Below are 14,072 nucleotides of genomic sequence, written 5' to 3'. Positions count from 1 at the left end.
TGAAATCAAAAGATGATTGCTCCTTGAAAGAAAAGTTATGAGCAACCTAGACAGCATATTAAAAAGCAGAGATGTTACTTTGCCAACAAAGGACTATCTAGTCAAAGCTATGGCTTTTCCAGTAGTCATGTATGGATGTGAGAGTTGGACTGTGAAGAAATCTGAGTGGCAAAGAATTGATGCTTTTGAACTGTGGTGTTGGAGAAGACTCTTGAGAGTCCCTTGGACTGCAAGGAGATCCCACCAGTCCATCCTAAAGGAAATCAGTCCTGAATATTCATTGGAAGGACTGATGTTGAAGCTGAAACTCCAATACTTTGGCCACCTGATGAAAAGAACTGACTCATTTGAAAAGACTCTGATGCTGGGAAAGACTGAAGGTGGGAGGAGAAGGGGATGACAGAGGATAAGATGGTTGGATGGCATCACCGACTCGATGGACATGAGTTTGAGCAAGCTCCAGGAGTTGGTGATTGATGGGGAAGCCTGGCATGCTGTAGTCCATGGGGTCACAGAGTCGGACAGGACTGAGTGAGTGAACTGAACTGGACTAGCCTACAACGTTTAGGGAGCCATCCAACTCCAAGAACTCTGTGAGCCATTTTGGCTTCAGATTCCTCATGCTGCTTAGACTTTCTGTTCACTCTCTTTTTGACATCTTGGGTTTTGTTTATAGCTTGACTATGTGCCCCACCCCCACCCCTCATTTTTATTTTTAAAATTTTTATATATTTTTAAAATTTTAAATTATTTTTAAACTTTACAATATTGTATTGGTTTTGCCATATATTGAAATGAATCCACCACAGGAATACATGTGTTCCCCATCCTGAACCCTCCTCCCTCCTCCCTCCCCATACCATCCCTCTGGGTCATCCCATTGCACCAGCCCCAAGCATCCAGTATTGTGCATTGAACCTGGACTGGCAACTCGTATCATACATGATATTATACATATTTCAATGCCATTCTCCCAAATCCTCCCACCCTCTCCCTCTCCCACAGAGTCCAAAAGACTGTTCTATACATCAGTGTCTCTTTGCTGTCTCGTATACAGGGTTTACTGTTACCATCTTTCTAAATTCCATATATATGCGTTAGTACACTGTATTGGTGTTTTTCTTTCTGGCTTACTTCACTCTGTATAATAAGCTCCAGTTTCATCCACCTCATTAGAACTGATTCAAATGTATTCTTTTTAATGGCTGAGTAATACTCCACTGTGTATATGTACCACTGCTTTCTTATCCATTCATCTGCTGATGGACATCTAGGTTGCTTCCTTGTCCTGGCTATTATAAACAGTGCTGCGATGAACATTGGGGGTACACGTGTCTCTTTCCCTTCTGGCTTCCTCAGTGTGTATGTCCAGCAGTGGGATTGTTGGATCATAAGACAGTTGTATTTCCAGTTTTTAAAGGAATCTCCACACTGTTCTCCATAGTGGCTGTACTAGTTTGCATTCCCACCAACAGTGTAAGAGGGTTCCCTTTTCTCCACACCTTCTCCAGCATTTATTGCTTGTAGACTTTTGGATCGCAGCCATTCTGACTGGTGTGAAATGATACCTCATAGTGGTTTTGATTTGCATTTCTCTGATAATGAGTGATGTTGAGCATCTTTTCATGTGTTTGTTAGCCATCTGTATGTCTTCTTTGGAGAAATGTCTATTTAGTTCTTTGGCCCATTTTTTGATTGGGTCATTTATTTTTCTGGAGTTGAGCTGTAGGAGTTGCTTGTATATTCTCGAGATTAGTTGTTTGTCAGTTGCTTCATTTGCTATTATCTTCTCCCATTCTGAAGGCTGTCTTTTCACCTTGCTTATAGTTTCCTTTGTTGTGCAGAAGCTTTTAAGGTTAATTAGATCCCATTTGTTTATTTTTGCTTTTATTTCCAATATTCTGGGAGGTGGGTCATAGAGGATCCTTCTGTGATGTATGTCAGAGAGTGTTTTGCCTATGTTCTCCTCTAGGAGTTTTATAGTTTCTGGTCTTACGTTTAGATCTTTAATCCATTTTGAGTTTATTTGTGTGTATGGTGTTAGAAAGTGTTCTAGTTTCATTCTTTTACAAGTGGTTGACCAGTTTTCCCAGCACCACTTGTTAAAGAGATTGTCTTTAATCCATTGTATATTCTTGCCTCCTTTGTCAAAGATAAGGTGTCCATAGGTGCGTGGATTTATCTCTGGGCTTTCTATTTTGTTCCATTGATCTATATTTCTGTCTTTGTGCCAGTACCATACTGTCTTGATGACTGTGGCTTTGTAGTAGAGCCTGAAGTCAGGCAGGTTGATTCCTCTGGTTCCATTCTTCTTTCTCAAGATTGCTTTGGCTAATCGAGGTTTTTTGTATTTCCATACGAATTGTGAAATTATTTGTTCTAGCTCTGTGAAGAATACCGTTGGTAGCTTGATAGGGATTGCATTGAATCTATAAATTGCTTTGGGTAGTATACTCATTTTCACTATATTGATTCTTCCAATCCATGAACATGGTATATTTCTCCATCTATTAGTGTCCTCCTTGATTTCTTTCACCAGTGTTTTATAGTTTTCTATATATAGGTCTTTAGTTTTTTTAGGTAGATATATTCCTAAGTATTTTATTCTTTTCGTTGCAATGGTGAATGGAATTGTTTCCTTAATTTCTCTTTCTATTTTCTCATTATTAGTGTATAGGAATGCAAGAGATTTCTGTGTGTTGATTTTATATCCTGCAACTTTACTATAATCATTGATTAGTTCTAGTAATTTTCTGGTGGAGTCTTTAAGGTTTTCTATATAGAGGATCATGTCGTCTGCAAACAGTGAGAGCTTTACTTCTTCTTTTCCAATTTGGATTCCTTTTATTTCTTTTTCTGCTCTGATTGCTGTGGCCAAAACTTCCAAAACTATGTTGAATAGTAATGGTGAAAGTGGGCACCCTTGTCTTGTTCCTGACTTTGGAGGAAATGCTTTCAATTTTTCACCATTGAGGATAATGTTTGCTGTGGGTTTGTCATATATAGCTTTTATTATGTTGAGGTATGTTCCTTCTATTCCTGCTTTTTGGAAAGTTTTTATCATAAATGGATGTTGAATTTTGTCAAAGGCTTTCTCTGCATCTATTGAGATAATCATATGGTTTTTATTTTTCAATTTGTTAATGTGGTGTATTACATTGATTGATTTGCGGATATTGAAGAATCCTTGCATCCCTGGGATAAAGCTCACTTGGTCATGGTGTATGATCTTTTTAATGTGTCGTTGGATTCTGATTGCTAGAATTTTGTTAAGGATTTTTGCATCTATGTTCATCAGTGATATTAGCCTGTAGTTTTCTTTTTTTGTGGCATCTTTGTCAGGTTTTGGTATTAGGGTGATCCACCCCTCATTTTTAAAGTAAAACGTTTGCAACATTTCTAGTATGCAGCCTTGGCAATAGGCCATCTTTTTACTAACCTTGTCTTCTGTGTTAACCAAGCAGTTATAATTCCTTTCCCTTGTGATGACATGTTTAAGATCATTTGATAATAGCAATGGAAGGACTATGGTTCAGGCTTCCAAAATGCAGCTGAGTGGCCCTTGTGGGTGTGGTTTCCAACACTTTCCTGCATCAATTCCTGAATTTTCTGAACTGTATCAATCTCAAGGATACCAGAAGCCATTTTTCAAAACAATATCTGCTAGCCAGTTACAGTCTTATGGACTCAAGTTCTCCCCTTGTAACTATGCAACAATTTCAGACCCCAAGGAATCCTTGCTAAACAAGCACCCTTACTTCTTATCACCTATACTTCTAATATTTTCCCCCCTGCACCACATGGCATACAGGGTTTTAATTCCCCAACCAGGGATTGAAGTTGTGCCTCTTGTTGTGGGAACTTGGAGTCCTAACCACTGGTCCTCTTGGGGATTCTTTCCAATACTAATTCTTGATGAACAACATACGTAACTTGGCAGTTTTTGCCTATTAAGCCTCCTTCATTTTGTAAACAATCAAAACACAATTCAAGTGTTTCATGAATTTGTCTCTCCCAGGCTATAGCACTCAGCTTGAATGAAATTCTCTTCTCTCCTTTATCATGGAGTGCACATTGATTATTTCCATTGCTACTTGTAACATCATAGAATAGAAATCTCTGAGAATAGGAAACTTTTGCAGGGAGATAACAAATACCTAAAGAAGAATTTTACTAAGGTTTTGCCTAATGTTATATGTGATATGAATTTTCCTCAATGTATACTTTCAATCGTCAGTAAAATGTTATGTTTTGTTTTGCTCTCTTTTGGGTTGCTTGGCATGTAGGATCTTAGTATCTGACCAGGGATTGAACCTACAGTCTCTGCATTAGAAGCAAGAACTCCTAACTGCTGGACTGCCAGAGAAGGGCCAAAACATTCTCTTCTTATCAATGCCTTTCATCAGTAGTCTGAACTTGGATATGGCTAAGGATTGGGGCTGCTCATGGAATCCACTTAGGTTACAATTTGAGATTCAAATTTCTCTTCTCATAGTATCTGTGTAACCTTGGACAAATTATGTAACTTCTCAGAGTCTCAGAAGACTCTGCTTTCTCTTTTCCATTAGAATAATATGTATCTCACAAGACTTGTGTTGAATGAGGAAGGTTATGTATGTGACTTTCTTTCCTCTCCCCCCATGGAAAACAATAGTAGGATGGAGAGATTTCAGAAAGCATTTGGATTCATTAAATAACTCGTGCTCTAAAACTGGTAAATAAGTCAGCCTCAGTGTACCTTGGTCTAACTGTGTATGAAATAGTCTTTAAGATTTCTTTCAAATAAAAAAGTTTATGATTTAAGATTCTGCAACTATATTTAGGATAAAAGCCTGATAAGGCTTCTGGGCAGTTGTTTTTCTTTGCAAATATTTAATTAGATTTATAAACTTACAAAATGAAAGAATTGATTTATGAGTTAAATATTTCACAAGTTACCATAGGGTATTTCTTAAATAATCTGCCTTATCCTCGAACACAGTTATGTCATAACCAATTAGAAGAGGTGTATCAAATAATTTAGTTCTAAAATGACTAACTTGAGTGGTAAATACAATGGAAGGAAGGAGGAAATCCAGAAGAGGAAGATCAGAATTGTTGGAAAAATGTTGGGAGTGCATTGATACAATCTGTTTTAACTTTGGAAGTTTATTTATACATTTATTTCTTAAAAAGCAACAGTAGACTAACTTAAGTCTTCTTTTGTTAATCTGCCTAATTTGATGATCATGGAAATTTATAGTTACTAGTAGAGACCAATTTTATTCCTCTAGCTCAAAATGACAAAGAACCAAGGAAAACAGAACTGATAAAGGCTCTCTCTGAGTATATTTTTACTTTTTTACAAGTCATTGATCTTCAGTAAGCTTATTTTTGTTATAGGCAATCTAAATTGATCCATGGTGAATGCAAAATAATAGTCTATTCTTAAATAACTGTGAACAGGAGGTTCAAAACTAGCTCCTGTTGGAAGCAGTTGCAGAATGTTGAAGAAATCTGTACAGGCACACACATAAAGAGACCTCTCTCAGCAATGGAGGAGCAGCTGAGCTATGTCGCTGCAGAAGGCCATCGATCACATTTATTATACTGCAGACAGCAGCAATTTTAAGTGAGGCTGGGCTTCCTGAATGAATTCCAATAATTCAAGTTATGATTCCTAAACTGTGTGTCAGACTAATTCAATATTACTTTTAGGCTAAATAAATAAATAAAGGTTAAAATTATTAGCCCCATAATATGGGTAAAAGAACATGATTTTATTACCCTAATCATTAATAACAGCATTACAAATCAGGTGATGATTTTTTTTTTTAATGAAATAATGAGAGAAATTGTGCAAATCCAAATTACTGCATTACAGTTTCACAAATGGTCAGTTTTTTGGTTTGTTTTTACATTAGAGATAAATTTATTTTGGAGTATTATTTGAAACCTGAAAAATAACTTTTTTTTTTCCAAAATGGAAATGCTTTTCTTTTGTTTTTGTTGACTTTAAGTCATTCATGGTCATGAAAAAAAAATATAAGACATTTAAAGAGAATTTCCCTCATATAACACCTTTTGGGGATATGTGTTAAAAAAAATTATGTATTTTTTCAGACTTCTAATACAGAGCTTTCTTTCCTTCCTTCTATCTGTCCATCCATCCATCCATGCCATCTTTTCATATTGAGAAGTAGAGAGGTGGAGTTGAGGCAGGACAGAGGAGTTTCCTGTTCCTAGGAAGTAGAAGACTCACAAAACATATCACCAGGGCACTGTTCAGGCTCCCCTGAGGACAAAGGCAGGCAGACCTGCTGTAGGGTAGGGAGAGCTAAGTGCTGGGAGTTTGGGTCTCCACGCCCTCATTTCAGGTCAGTTTCTGACTAATGTGAGACAATGGGCAAATCATCCCATCCTCATTTATAAAATATATGCTCTTTGCATGTTAGTATACTTTGAATTAGATTCTGCTTTATAACCTTGTTTTGAAAAAGGGATCATTAACTTTTGATAAAAGGTAATTTTTAAATTTATGGGACCATTTAACTGGTGGATGCTCTGAAATACTCCAGCCAATATGTGACACTGTATATATGTTTTCAAGCCCCATAATGACCATTTAGCTAGCTTCCTTTAGGCTGAGATTAAAACACTTAAATTTTGTTTTTGTGGAATAGAGATGAAACAGATGTCTCTGTTGGCTCTGAGAAAATGCTTTAAACAACTGATCATGCCTTGGCATTGATAAAATGATACTAGCATTGGGATCAGTAACACAGACAAGGGCTTGGGAGTGGTTGTCTATGCACACAGAATTTCAAAGATGTGGGCTTCAGGAATACAGGGGGTTTTGTATGGAGCTGAATGAACCTTCCACAGTCTGAAAGACCATCTTTGGGAAACAAATATCTGGTTGCCATGGAGACACTCAAGGTGGATGAAGGATGGATTAATCAAAATACAGTAAATCCTTTTTTACGAGCTTCCTAAGAAATCTAGTGTGACGTGCACCCTCTGGTCTGTCTTCTCTTATTCTTCCCTCCATTGCACAGGAAATCCACCATGGACTACAATGACACACATTGATTGTTCTGAGTTCTATGTACACACTAACAATACTCTCTCTTGCCTGAAACGCATGCTCAAACAAGCACAAGTGCTCTTCAAACATTTATTTTTTAAAATAGCTTCTGAAATTTAAGGAAAAAATCATCCTATCCTCTTTGCTGTAAAAAGAAAAGAGTGGTTAGAAATAGCCTCTGAAAATTGATTATTTATTAACTGAACTACATTCTCTGGGAAATAAAGGATATGAAATAATTTGTGCTGAGATAGATGCTGCATCCAGATTGAGTCTAAATGCACAACTGATCTGATAAATTTAGCTTTTCAGTTCAGTAAAAAAAAATTAAAAAGCCTTCTCAGTCCCAGTATCAGTGAAATAAAGCAATTAATCTAAATAAATTATTAAGTTGAATAAATTAAGTGAATAAATAAATTAAATGGCTATTCCCCTTCCTTCCCAACAAACTGACAGGCCAAATTAATCAAAATAGTTAATCCAATTGTGGGGGATCTTTCCAGAAGCCTCCAGTAAATCATTTTGGGGCAGCCAATTCAATTTTAAGCCTGGTCTTGAATAGTCACTGAATCAAGTAGATTGGATAAGCTTGCACAGAATCAAGACAATGTAAGTAGGTTTTGGATGCTCTCCAAGAAAAGATAGAAGTTCACAGTGAGGATGTCAGTTACTGCAGGTGAGGTACCCTGTACCTCTGTACCAGTACAGGGTACAGGCAAGAGAGGTTTTCCGCATCAGCATACCATATTTGGGACTCCAAGTGTTCTCACAGACTGAAGGGAACAGAAGATGCAAATCCCAAAGGAACTCAGCACAAAGTAGAAAAGTGATTCTCCATTCAGGTTGATTTTGCATGATTAGGGTTAGGGAAGGCTGGGAGTGGGTGCTACTGAATTCTGGTGGGTAGAAGCCAGGGATGCTGCTTAACATCCTACGGTGCACAGGATAGCCTCTTGAGGGAAAGAAAAATGTTGACAGTGCTGAGGTTGAGAAATCCTGCAGAAGAAGAAATAGTTAATAGATTCTAAGCTGCACCTTAGAGTAAGCACAAAATCATGGATGTACATAAATTCTGAGCTAAGCAATAGGAATCAGCTCTGAGCTTGGGATCTGAAGACCTGAATCTCAACTGGAGCCTTGCTATTTATTTTTACCTATGACTTGTCAAGCCTCTTTGAACCTAGTTGTTTAATTTGTTAAATGTTGATAGTAATATGAGTAATTATAGCAAGGATTGAGAGAGATAACAGATATGAAAAGATGGAACACAGGGTTAGTACCCAGGAAATAATGATTGGAAACAGACCATCCCACTTATCTTTTATGTTTTTTTTTTTTTTTTTTTAGGCAAGGCTGGTCAGTTTTGGCCAACAGTGACAATAAAAAGAAAAAAAAATGCTGGAAATTTATTATTCATTTTGGCTCTTGATGTACTACAGAGGAGGAAAGTTTTCTTCAACCCTCTTAGGGTCCCTGGCTAGGTCTGAAAATTAAAATCATCTAAGACAGATTAACAGGAAAAACACATACACCTTCTACTGAATTGTTACAAATACATGGGCTCCTCTCCTAGAGAATAAAGACCGAAAGAAAAGGACCAGAGTAGGAGCTTCTATACTTTGTAGACAAAGAAACAATAAATTTGTGATGAATTGAGAAGACAGAGATATTTGCACTATGAGTAGTCAATGATAAAGGAGAAATTGGGAAGATAAGAGTTAGTTAACAAGGCTTATTTATACATATTTCTCAGCCTCCATTTCCCTATCTATGGTAATAAGGGTGCCTTTCTTCCTCCTGGTACAGGGAGGGTACATTCATGTGGGGGATTGCTGACCTGTTTCAGAGAAGAGTAAGACAGGGGAGGTCGGAATGACCTTCCTCTTTCTGCTGTTTTTTTCCCTCATACTCCTGTTTAAGATATTCAATACACCAAAGTGCCATATTTTGGGGTCACATGTCTTTTCTTTTTTTCTGGCTATGTAGGTGATATGTGGGATCTTAATTCCCCCACTAGGGATCAAAGCCGCTCACTGCAGTGGGAGCATGGAGTCTTACCCACTGGACCATCAGGGAAGTCCCATGGGGTCCCATATCTTGAATCCCACTAGTATGACAGAGAATGAAATGGTTGGATGGCATCACTGACTCAATGGACATGAGTTTGAGCCATCTCAGGGAGATAGTGAAGGACAGGGAAGCCTGGTGTGCTGCAGTCCGTGGGGTTGTGAAGCATCAGACACAAGCAACTGAACATTAGTAAGAAATGTTTTTTTGCTTAAAGCCTGCTGGATGTGAGGCTACGACGCAGCAGAAGGCTTGTAGTCAGAGGCTACAGCACACTAACTCTGTTTTGTCAGCTCAATCTCAGGCCCACAGTCCAGCCCCTCCCCTTTCTGCATGACTGAGCTCTAGCCTACTCACTAGGAATGCAAAAAGGAGCCAGATCAGTCCTCTATCAACATTTAGCTTTGCCTTCATCTGATATGAAAAGTGCAGGAATGGCTTCTGCTGATGTAGGTAGTTAATGCCCTGCAGGGCATGATGGTCATGAGACCCTCCCTAGGGGGAAGGGGAGGAAAAAGCCCCAGGTCCTATGGACGTGTTCCTCCCTTAGTAGTCAGATTAAGTTTTTAGGTTAAGCCCCTTAAATCCTTCATACCTCTTCCGGCAGCACAGAGTGCAGCTTCAAATGCCTCTGGATCTTCGTCAGCCTGATTCTGCCTGCATATGAGTTACCCACAATAAACGTCATAATTGCACTTCATGGAGTTGCCTGCTTTGTTTTTCTGCCTCAAAGTTCCTTCTCAGTTTGGAGGATGTTACTCAATATTCCCTCCATCTAACACTTCACTTTAGAAAAAAGAAGAGCTAGGAAAGGTGTTAGGGGAGAGGCAATGTGGAGGAGTGTACCTTAGGAAAGATGGATAGGAAGTATGGCATGCAGGTATCTGATGGAATTTCAAAAACGAGGTTTTGCTGTGAGACAGGCAATGTAGAGAGGAGCCTGGAGGGCTACGGTCCATTGAGTCACAAGAGTCGGACACGACTGAAGCGACTTAGCACGCAAACATCCATGCAGGCAAGGTAACCCTCTCTTTTATAACACTGAACAACCTTTGCTGCTGCTGCATCGCTTCAGTCGTGTCCGACTCTGTGCGACCCCATAGACAGCAGCCAACCCAGCATCCCATCCCTGGGATTCTCCAGGCAAGAACACTGGAGTGGGTTGCCATTTCCTTCTCCAATGCATGAAAGTGAAAAGTGAAAGTGAAGTCGCTCAGTCGTGTCCAACTCTTAGCGACCCCATGGACTGCAGCCTACCAGGCTCCTCCGTCCATGGGATTTTCTAGGCAAAAGTGCTGGAGTGGGGTGCCATACAACCTTTAGTAAAGTGTTACTCACTCCTCTGTAGATTGTGGGTTTGAATTCTTTTTGTTTTGTTTTTGATACAACAAAGTGCAGCATCCTGCTCCAGAGTGAATACAAAGGACTGACACTAGTCCACGTTAAAAAAAAAAAAAATTATCCCAAACTTGGATATAAGTCAAAAAGTAATTAATGTCATGGGCTACCCTGGTGGCTCAATGGTAAAGAATCTTACGCTGAGAACATAAGTTTGTTGGTACAATTAATTAGAGCCCAGAGGTTTAATAATTTATAATTCTTAAAGCTGCTGCTGCGGCTGCTAAGTCGCTTCAGTCGTGTCTGACTCTGTGCAGCCCCGCTCAGTTGTGTCTGACTCTTAGCGACCCCATGGACTGTAGCCCACCAGGCTCCTCCATCCATGGGATTTTCCAGGCAAGAGTACTGGAGTGGGGTGCCATTGCCTCCTCCATCTTAAAGCTAATCTCTGGCAATTATTTTCTTTTTTGCTTGATAGGAAAGATAAACCTGAAGGTGATGGCTTTATTACCCTATAGGATTTTAACCACTGCATATCTTTATCTAACTTTGTTGTTGTTCAGTCCCTCAGTGGTGTTCAATTCTTTACAACCCCATTGACTGTAGCATGCCAGGCTTCCCTGTCCTTCACTCTCTCCTGGAGTTTGCTCAAACTCATGTCCATTGAGTGGATGATGCCATCCAACCATCTCATCCTCTGTCGCCCCCTTCTCCTGCCCTCAATCTTTCCCAGCATCAGTGTCCTTTCCAGTGAGTCTGCTCTTCCCATCAGGTGGCCAAATGATTGGAGCTTCCACTTCAGGATCACTCCTTCAAATGAATATTCAGGATTGAGTTCCTTTAGGATTGACTGCTTTGATCTCCTTGCAGTCCAAGGGACTCTCATGAGCCTTCTCCAGCTCCACAGTTTGAAAGCATCAATTCTTTAGCACTCAGCGTTTCTTATTGTCCAACCCTCACATCCGTGCAGGACTACTGGAAAACCCATAGCTTTGACTATATGAATCTTTGTCAGCAAAGTGATGTCTTTGCTTCTTAATACTCTGCCTAGGTTTGTCATAGCTTTCCTTCCAAGGAGCAAATGTCTTTTAATTTCATGGCTGCAGTCACCATCTGCAGTGATTTCGGACCCTAGGAAAATAAAGCCTGTCACTATTTCCATGTTTTCCCATCTATTTGCCATGAAATGATGGGACTAGATGTCATGATCTTACTTTTTTGAATGTTAAGTTTTAAGCCAGTTTTTTTCACTCTCCTCTTTAACCTTCATCAAGAGACTCTTTAGTTTCTCTTCACTTTCTGCCATTAGGGTGGTGTCATCCACATATCTGAGGTTACTGATATTTCTCCCTGCAATCTTTATTCCAGCTTGAGCTTCATCCAGCCTGACATTTTGCATGATGTACTCTGCATATAAGTTAAATAAGCAGGGTGACAATACACAGCCTTGATGTAATCCTTTCCCAATTTGGAATCAGTCTGTTGTTCCATGTCTGGTTCTAACTGTTGCTTCTTCACCGGCATGCAGGTTTCTCAGGAGGCAGGTAAGGTGGTCTGGTATTCCCATCTCTTTAAGAATTTTCCACAGTTTATTGTGATCCACACAATCAAAGACTTTATTTAACTTAGCAATTTTATTTCAGCATTAACTTCCCATTTATTGTAAAAGTCTCAGTTTCTTAAATTCTCCTTTGGTTTTATTCTGCTAGTTCCTTTATAAGTTTGATAAATCTCTGATATGTGCTGATTAAGAGTTATGCTTTTTAACATTCTGAGACTATACTTTGGCACCCACATACTGACTTTGTGTGTTAGGAAATTTGTCCCTTCCTTCAGTTCAGTTCAGTCACTCAGTCGTGTCCAACTCTTTGTGACCTCATGGACTGGAGCATGCCAGGCCTCCTGTCTATCACTGACTCCCGAAGCTTGCTCAAACTTTTATCCATCAAGTAAGTGATGCTATCCAACCATCTCATCCTCTGTCGTCCCCTTCTCCTCCTGCCTTCAATCTTTCCCAGCATCAGAGTGTTTTCCAAGGAGTCAGTTCTTCACATCAGATGGCCAAAGCTTTGGAGTTTCAGCTTCACATCAGTCCTTGCAATGAATATTCAGGACTGATTTCCTTTAGGAGGGACTGGTTGGATCTCCTTGTAGTCCAAGGGTCTCTCAAGAGTCTTCTCCAACACCACAGTTCAAAAGCATTAATTCTTTGGCACTCAGCTTTCCTTATGGTCCAACTCTCATATCCATACATGACTAATGGAAAAACCTATTTTCTTCAAGTACAATTTATAGAAGGTAGTATATTATTTATTTTTAATAATAAAATTACAGTAAGCCTGAGGTCATCCTATATAAATTCTACAAATTAGCACCCTTATATTCATTGTGGCATCACTTACAATAGCCAAGATGTGGAACATTCCAAATGTCCATTGATGAACGAATGGAAAAAGAAGATGTGAGATATATATAGATATAAACATATATATATATATCATATATATTTGATACCACTAAGTCATACAAAGGAATGAAATTCTGCCACTTGTGACAACATGGGTAGACCTTGAACATGTCATGCCAAGTAACATAAGTCAGACAGAGAAAGACAAATACTGTGTGATTTCATTCATATGTGGAATCTGTAAAACAAACCAAACAAAATAAAAGTGAACTTATAGATATGGAGAACAGATCAGAGGCTAACAGAGGGGAAGGGGGGGTTTGGGTGTGGGTGAAATGTGTGAAGGGGGTCAACTGTATGGTGATGGATGATAATTAGACTTGTGGTAATCACTCTGCAGTGTATACAGTTGTTGAATTATAACACTACATCTGAAACTTACATAATAATTCTGAAAATCTACAAATTAAATTCCTGAACATACAATAAAGCATAATTTTTGATCATAATTATTTCTAAAATACTCAAGGTATTATGACTTAATAACCTGCTACAAAATATTTATACATTTTGCTTTCACAGAGACAAAATTTGTTTTACAGCAATTTCAATGCATACTTCCCTTTGTTTTATATCCTATAGAAATGCGGTTGTTTTTTTTTTTTTTTTTGGTGACTGTGTACTTTAATAAGTTTTATTTTTGTGAAGCTATAAAACTTCATTGGCAATTATAACTGTAAGGTAACATTTATCCCAAGAGCTACAAAAAGTTATTGAAAATGTGTCCTGCAAATTATTACTGCAAATATACTGCAGTTCTTAAACTGGAGTATTATAAGTATAGATTTTAGAAATCAGTTTAGGATTCTACTCCTTATACATTGAATTTCCATCAATATCATTGTCCTTACTTTGTTCACCAATTTCAACTATTAGAATTTACATAGTTGCAGCAGTTTATTCTTTAAGTTACGTTTGCCATCTATGACACTGAAAGGTATATTCTTTCAGTAATTTAAAACTCTTCTTCAAAAATAATGTTGTTGTATGTAATATACAGAAAAGAAGTTTGAATTTGAGTTTTAGTTTTGAATCATAAATGGGATTCTCAGTTGAATTGAAACTTCTTACTCTTTTTGGTCCTGGAGAAGGGAAAGGCTACCCACTCCAGTATTCTTGCCTGGAGAATCCCCA

The sequence above is a fragment of the Bubalus kerabau genome, chromosome 8 (genome assembly GCF_029407905.1).
Source record: "Bubalus kerabau isolate K-KA32 ecotype Philippines breed swamp buffalo chromosome 8, PCC_UOA_SB_1v2, whole genome shotgun sequence".
Taxonomy (NCBI): Eukaryota; Metazoa; Chordata; class Mammalia; order Artiodactyla; family Bovidae; genus Bubalus; species Bubalus kerabau.
This window is presented reverse-complemented; position numbering follows the sequence as displayed.